Below are 7,841 nucleotides of genomic sequence, written 5' to 3' on the forward strand. Positions count from 1 at the left end.
GAGACTTTGCCAATGAACACTTGGTGAATTATGCCCCATTCAGCCCAGAATGGGCCATCTTCGGCATTCTCCCTGAGGGAATAAGGGTCCCTAAACCGGTGCGGAAATTAATGTTAGCCGTCTCCTCTGCCGCCCGCAAGTCAATTTTACAGGTGTGGATCCAGGGCTCACCCCCGGCCCTGGCGATGTTCAGGGATAAGTTATTTTTTATATTTCACATGGACTGGCTGGAGGCTTCTCTACAGAAAGATTCTCGCACTAAACACTTCTTCTCCACATGGAGTAGCTATATAGATACCTTGCCCTTAGCTACTAAACAGGCCATACACCAAGGTTTCCGAAACACGAAATGGTATGAAGAGCAATTGATACTTAATGATCCTCCAGTGGTGCTGGAATAGCCAAAAGGGTTATATAACTTTGATGAGCCACCCAAACCTCTGACAATTGTGTACTTGGTACGACATGATATAATATAATGTAGATGTTATAGCAAATGTTGGAAAACCCATTGTCTGTGTTTACACGAAATGTTTAACGAATGAAACAGTGATGTAAAATGTAATGTTCTTTATTGAAAGCTTTGCAATAATAAAAAGTTGTATAAAAAAAAAAAAAAAAAAAAAGTGAGAGTGAGAAGCAACCAGTCAATCAGCTGCTAACTGTCATGTTACAGGCTGGGTGTAAAAAATGATAGGTAGGAGCTGATTGGCTGGTTGTTTATCACTCTCCACATAATCACTTTTGAAGCTTGATACATCTGGCTGATACATCTGTTCAATAGTGTAATAATTCTTAATATGTGAAACACTAGCAAACAGTTATATGCCTTTCTGTCACTACACAGAAGTGCTATTACACTAAATATTTATTGGTAGGATACATATACTGTAACTTACATATATCTGTAACTTTAATACAGTATGTCACCTCATTCATGTGCATTTAACATGCCAGCAATAGGTTAGGGATTGGCTAAACAGTGGAGGGTTAAGGTTCTGCACTAACGAAGAGGGTTAGGTTGTGGATGGTAGGGTTAGGCTTCAGGTAGGGAGGGTTATGGTCATAAGGGTATAAGAAGAGAGGGGTAGTAAACGTATCCAGCAACTTTCGGGATTCTGATCAGCGGGATGCTGCAGTTGGTCTGACCACCAGATCCGGGGATTTTTGGGACGTTCCTGCATCCGGCCCGGCACCGGTATTGTCCCGCGGTGGGGGGGTCAGTTAGGGGTCCCCCAGTCACCTAGACACACAGCGTCTATTCCGGTACTAGAGAGGCTGGGGGCTGACCAGCAGCTTACATAGCTGTGGACCCCCATGAAGGAGAATAGCCGGTGGCCGTTGGGACCCCAAGTCGGGGTAATGACTTTCGGGATCCCGACTATCGGGAAACTGTCTGGCACCCGGCAAATTTATCTGCTAAGAGTCCAAATTTTTCTGTTAAATATACAGATTTCCCTGTATGAATTGAAACTCTATAGATAGATAGATAGATAGATAGATAGATAGATAGATAGATAGATAATGTTCAATAGCAGTAGCTACATTGCATTTCAATCATCTATTTAGGATCACGTCACATGACGTCAGACGCCCCCCAACCTGTCTTCTGCCGGAAGTCTACACTGACATATTTGCAAGCCCTGGAGAAATCATTCGATGTTTGCTGACCACTGAATGATTTCTCTAGCATCGGGCACATGCGAGAGGATGTATTTTCATAACACATCCCCTCTCATGGTTGTAACGGTATACGGCAGCGGGTGATTTGGCGGGTGGCACAACAAATATGAATTTGGGGGTCATTGTGTTCTGCTCTGAGCTTACAGAGCAGATCACAATGACCCCCAAAGTCCCATTATTTCCTGCCGGCTACTGGTGTTGGTAGCACAGTTGATTTTGGGGCCTCATAGGGCTCCCACACTTGTGGGAGCTACTCAGGGGCATGGTTGTATATTCCAGGTGAAGAGGAAGGCAGATGCCAGAGATCATGCCTCAGTCGAGAACCGCTGGTTCCTATGTGTGGTAACAGAGCATAAAAGAAGAGGGTGGGTACAGTGCTACACAGTGTTGTGTACAAATGTATGTTTTACAGTGGTGGGTATATTGTCTTAGGCATTAATATATTAATTTGAATTAGAAAAAAAAATGTGGTAAAAAAATGTATTGCAGCAGGCAATGCCAAACATATAATTGCAGATGTGTTCAGAAGCAATTGGTATAAAAATAAGTTACCAGATGGGTAAGGAAAATATAGGTAAAATAGTAAAGAAAAAAAAACAGAGGGAAGGTTGGTGGTGAGTCTCTAGGGGAACAAAAATCCAATCAATACAACAGTTTATGATGAGTTCCTGTTGCACAGTTCTGTTACAACTTGTGGAAACTCTGTATTTTTATAAAGGTGTAACACCCAAATAAATGGCAACGATGACTTGAAGGATGCGCCTGCGTCTCTAACTTCAATATAGGCAGAAGGTACAGTATGGTTGATACCAAGCTGTGGTTTTGATCCCAATGTTGCCCAGGTTTCATCATGACTTGTGGTCTTAAGAACTATTCTAGTGTGCCATAGTTGTAAAACTGAAACCATTAGAGGTAAGGTATTCCTCTCTGCAGGGGTTAAAAGTTTTGTTAAGCTGGAGTTAGCAGAACTGCATAGGTGTTTCTAGAGGCCTCTCTCACTGGGAGATCTAGGTTTCTGTTACTTAAAGTTCTTCTGCTTCTTGACTGTTATGTGAATATGCCAGGGGCATCAGGGAATAATTCTGGTCTCTCTGTAAGGGTAGATTGCAATAAAATAGTAAGGTATCATTTAATCTGCACAAAAAGCAGCCTTTGAGCCTTTGAGGGCCCTATTGGAAATGGGGTAGACACCTAAAACCCCTACAATTTGTTGGATGTTGCATTATATAGGTTGTCAGTGCGGGGATTAGCAGGAGTTGAGCCAAGATGGAGGTGATTTCCCTGCAGTATAAGTCTGGGATGGAAGCTGCAGTACTGGCTTAAGTTAATGTGTGCGAGATCTTACTGCACACAGAGTCGGGTTGGTGGTCTGTGATACTAATGCCGTTGATATCTGGATGGTCAGTATGCAGGGTCTTTTTTTAGCAGTTGTAGCATGCAGACTCACTGCTGATCTTCTACCTTACTTTAGAGGGTGCAGATGTGCTTCTGCGGCTGCAGATTTGTCAGGATCGTCATTGTTACGAGCCGCCTCTGGTGGGTCTGTGTAAATGCAGCCTGACTCTTGTATTTGTTCTGTCTGTAGTTCACCTGTCACATAATTAGACAATTAGCACTCTGCCTTGTATGTCAGGCTGCTCACCTGCAGTGCAGGTTCTGATTTGATATTGCTCCCTATATTACCAAGTCTGCCTTAAGCTCTGTGCTGGTTATACTGCTTGTTACTAGCTATTGCAAGGGATTATACTCAGTCTTTCCTGCTATTTCCCTGCAAGTGTCTGGTACTGGGTGTTACAGCTTATACTGGCTGTGTTTATATACCTGTGTTTTCACTCATTTGTCTCTCTGTAACAAGAACTGCCGCAATGCCTGGTCATGCTGAATGTCTGTCCATGTTGCTAGTAGCTTATACTCTATGTAATATATATGTACTTTCTGTGTTGCTACTAGGGATCTCTTTCTTATACTGGCCCTGCTTGTCTGTATCTGCCCGCCTGTGCCGGCTCTGCTTAGCAATCCTGTCCCTTTTCTGCCTGTAGTATATTGTATTTAGACACTGCCTGGGACTTAAACTTTAGCACCATTGTGGTTCAGTACTTTGAGCTTGGTAATTCCATCTCCAGTGCTATGGTGCTCTTGAATCTGCCGCAGTGATCCAGTGCTAGTCACAAACTGTAGTGTGCTAAAGATAGTATTTGTCTTGTGTGTCTGGTCCTTACATTTTGTGTCCCAGTCTGACTCCAGTCCTGTATTTGCCTTGCCCAGCCTCTTGTAGCAGCCTTGTCCACCTTAAGTGAAGCATTAGCCTGCAGGAGGCTTTAAGGACTGCTGGGAATGTGCAACAGTGCCACCTACTGTATATCTCCCTGATTGCATCGGTAACAGTCATAGAGAATTAGCAGTGCAGAGAAAAAAGCGTCAACTCAGCAAAGAGCAGTATGGTCTGACTTTAATCCAAAATCCCTGTTCTGGGGTTTCCCGTGTAGAAGGGCAATACTAATACCCATTGGGATTCGGATCCATAAGAAAGAGGTTTTAATTTGAAATATAACTTACAGTTTAAAATAGTTAACAAAGAAGTGGCTCTTTAATGATGAAAAAACAATGAGTTTATTAACACTAAACATAAATATAAACATAATCTTATGGTTTTGGGTGTGAACCCACAGCCGGGATGCACCCTACACTACCTCTATTGACCTCCTCAGACAGATGGCTGGGTAATTGTGTAATATCATGGCGCCCGGCTACGCGAATTACTTTACATGTATTCAGCGTCCACTCGCCATGCTTCGGGCTCGGTGGCTCGCTGTGCTCGCCACACTTTAAAAAATCAACTCCATGCCAACATGGATAGTGGGGGTATGAACATGTCGGGAGAATGCGTAACGTGTCCCCTTGTGTGTTCAGGCTGGCGTAGATAGTTGGGGTGTTTCATAAACACATTCACACCTGCCATATCATACATCTGAGACAGCCATTACACAGTCATTTCACCTTCACCTCTGACTGACTTCGATAACTGCGTAAAGCTGACTGACTAAGCTGGCCACGGGAACACTATGCCGAATCTGACAGAGACGCTGACTATACACTGGTTTGCGGGAACACTATGCCGAATCGGACAGGGATGCTGACTATGCTGGCCTTGGGAATACTACACCGAATCTGACAGATATGCTGACTATGCTGGCCGCAGGAACACTATGCCTATTCTCATACGCTATTCTAACTATGTAACGGGCGCCATAATATTACACAAGTACCGATGACTGAAACCTGTGGAAACTAGGCTTCACATTTAGTCGACACGTCTGGAGGGGCAAAATAATTCAGCCTCAACTCCGGTGCAACCAGGGCTTAGGAGGTAACAAAGTGACAGCGATCATCAGAGGTAGTGTCAAGAGGAGATCTAACTACAAGGGCCTACCTGGGAAAACAACTTGATTGACGGCACCAGGCCAAGGACAGGGAATGCGACCTAGTCACAGACACTTCAGACAAGAAACTTGGGTACCTCCAGCAATACCTATGCCGGAGATACTAACCAATAATGTGAACAATAGTACAATAAACCGGTACCCCAAAATGACCAAACCAAGGAGAATAACGCACCTTGCAATGCCGGGGAGGACTGAAAAGAGATAATCCCAAATTAATAAGAACAACAAAAGGGAATTGTCTTCTTGCCAGACAACAAGAATAAAGAAAAAGAACCAGGCTCCAGTGGAGCACTTATATGACCTCACACAGGCACAGGCGGACCAGAAAACTTCCAGCAGCTGTAGATGGGAAAAAGCAAGCTGGGACAGAATGGAGCAGACTGACAGGATTCCAGAACAGAATGGAAGCAGGCTGAAACTGCAGAAGGCCAGGAAAGGCTGCAATGGGCTATGACCCGGGAGAAACAGACTGAGGACCAGCAGATGGCTGGTGAGCTCCTAACAGAGCAGTAACCTGACAGGTGACCAGCAGGAAACAGGAAACTATCAACGGTGGGGCAATGCCTTAAGAAAGGTTTAAGTTATAAATCACCTGGGAAAGATCCAGACCAGCTCCCCAGTACTAATGCTGCCAGGTGAAGCTTGGATAATGAGGTCATTATACCATAGCCTTGTGCATAGAGCAACTCACAGAAGATTGAGCTGCAAAGGCACAGACTCACCATCGGAGGCCGCCAGAGAGTACATTACCAGAAACAGACTGGAAAGACCACAGAACTGATAAAAAAGTTATGACCCATAATAATGGCTCATGACACATTAGCCAAATAACATAATCGATGCCAATTTAAAGCATGGTATAGTTGTTAATGATTGTGTTTTCACATGGCTGGCTGTAAAATCGTACTCATCTCTTTATTTCTATAATCTACATTTGATCATTCCTATTCTACCAGGGGTCTCTCTTTCTTTCCACTTGGTAGGATAAAACAATAACACTAATGATTGTGAAGGGCACTTGGAACAGGCATTTAGTTAGTTACCAGGCATGGGAAACCACAATAATTGGGTGGACACTGATATGATTAGCACTTGTTCTATAATACTAGAACAGGGAACTAGAGCAATACCTGGAGCAGTTGCAGGATGATCAAAAATAACAAATGAGTAAAACTAAACAGAATATACTACTCAGGACTGACAAGAGTAACTGACAGTAACCAGGAGCATAGAGGTGAGAATGCAGATCACATGACCAGGATGTATGAATGGCATATGGGAATAACAAAAACCAAGCTGTGACCAATATTAGGATAAGGTCCCAGCAAAATACTCTAACACTCTAACAGTCTCCCCTAGTAACCACTGGATACCTGCAGTGCTAAAGCTTCACCTTTTGGGGCAAATTAGGTCTGCCCCAACTCCGGTGCCACCAGGTCTTACAGGAAAACAAAGCAACAGTGAAATCTAAGGGAAGACAAAAGGAAAACTAACTAAATAAAACTATAAGGCTACCTGAAAAACTAAGAAAAAGTGAGCAATAGCAATGCACACAAAAACCAGAAGTGACCTCGTCGCACACAAAAGAACAGTAGTGATCTCGTCAACTAATAATTGAACACGAGACGCAACCACCTCACTAAGCAGATACTGTACCTAATAATGAACAAACATAAAATAAACAACCAGACACAAAATATACATAGAACAACAGTATATAAATAGAAGACCTAGCTGCAATGTGCAGAAGGCCCACAGGACTCACAACACCCAGAGTAAGTGACTCGTATACCTGAGGTACAGACGACCAGGAGATGCAGCTTGCTGTAGTGGATACCAACTGCAGATGAAAAAACTCCAGACTGGAAACTCAGACAGTGAGGCTGGGCCACAGACACACAGCTTGGAGCTCAGGCTGGGAAATGCACTAGGTAGCTGAACTGTGTGTACCACTTAATGCTGAACACTCACTAGGAGCTCAACTGGAAAGTATAACTGGCGGGGATGAGCTGATCAGAATCCCAACTGAAGGGTAACCAGCTAATGAGATATCCAGTGCAGGTGGACTGCTGCACTGAGAACCCAGTCCAGGTTGCTGAGCAACAGCTTCATAAAATAAGTCACCAGCATACTTACCTGGCAAGGGAGATATCATGATCACCAAGTTGGTTCTCCCATGGCAAGGCTCATCCATTGCTCCGGGTGATTTCCCCCAAATGCAGGAAACTCGATTGCATAATTTTTGGTAGTTGGGGACTGCATTCGTGCTTTCCCCTGAAAAAGAAGAAGGAAATAAAACAGCTGCAGCAGCACAACTGACAGGTGCAGCATAATTATGTACAGTATATAATTCAATGCAGAAGAGGTTCTTAAACAACTCTGCAAAATAATAAATCAAACAGGCCAGATGGAATTCATCCAAGAGTTCTGATGGAACTAAGGGTGGAGTTAGCGATAAATCATTCTCATCAGGTTACGTACATAGGGACAAGATTAGTGGAAGTGATACCAATGTTTAGGTAAAAGGGAAGACCCAGCTAATTACAGACCAGAGCGCCTAACATCGATTGTATGAAAAATATTTGAGGAAATAGTAAGAGATGGTATCCAGAAATATTTTGTCCAAAAAAATATAATTAGCAAGAACCAACATGGGTTTGTAAGGGATCGCTCATGTCAAACTAACCTGATTAGCTTATGTGAGGAATTTAATAT

General features: G+C 43.4%; 1 pseudogene; it reads left to right on the forward strand.

The window, feature by feature from the left end:
• Nucleotides 1–7,254: 7,254 nt before the first annotated feature.
• On the forward strand, nucleotides 7,255–7,403 carry LOC146076253 (U1 spliceosomal RNA; annotated as a pseudogene).
• The last annotated feature ends 438 nt before the right edge of the window (nucleotides 7,404–7,841 follow it).

This window comes from Crinia signifera, chromosome 4, assembly GCF_055691185.1.
Source record: "Crinia signifera chromosome 4, ASM5569118v1, whole genome shotgun sequence".
In the NCBI taxonomy this organism is placed as follows: domain Eukaryota; kingdom Metazoa; phylum Chordata; class Amphibia; order Anura; family Myobatrachidae; genus Crinia; species Crinia signifera.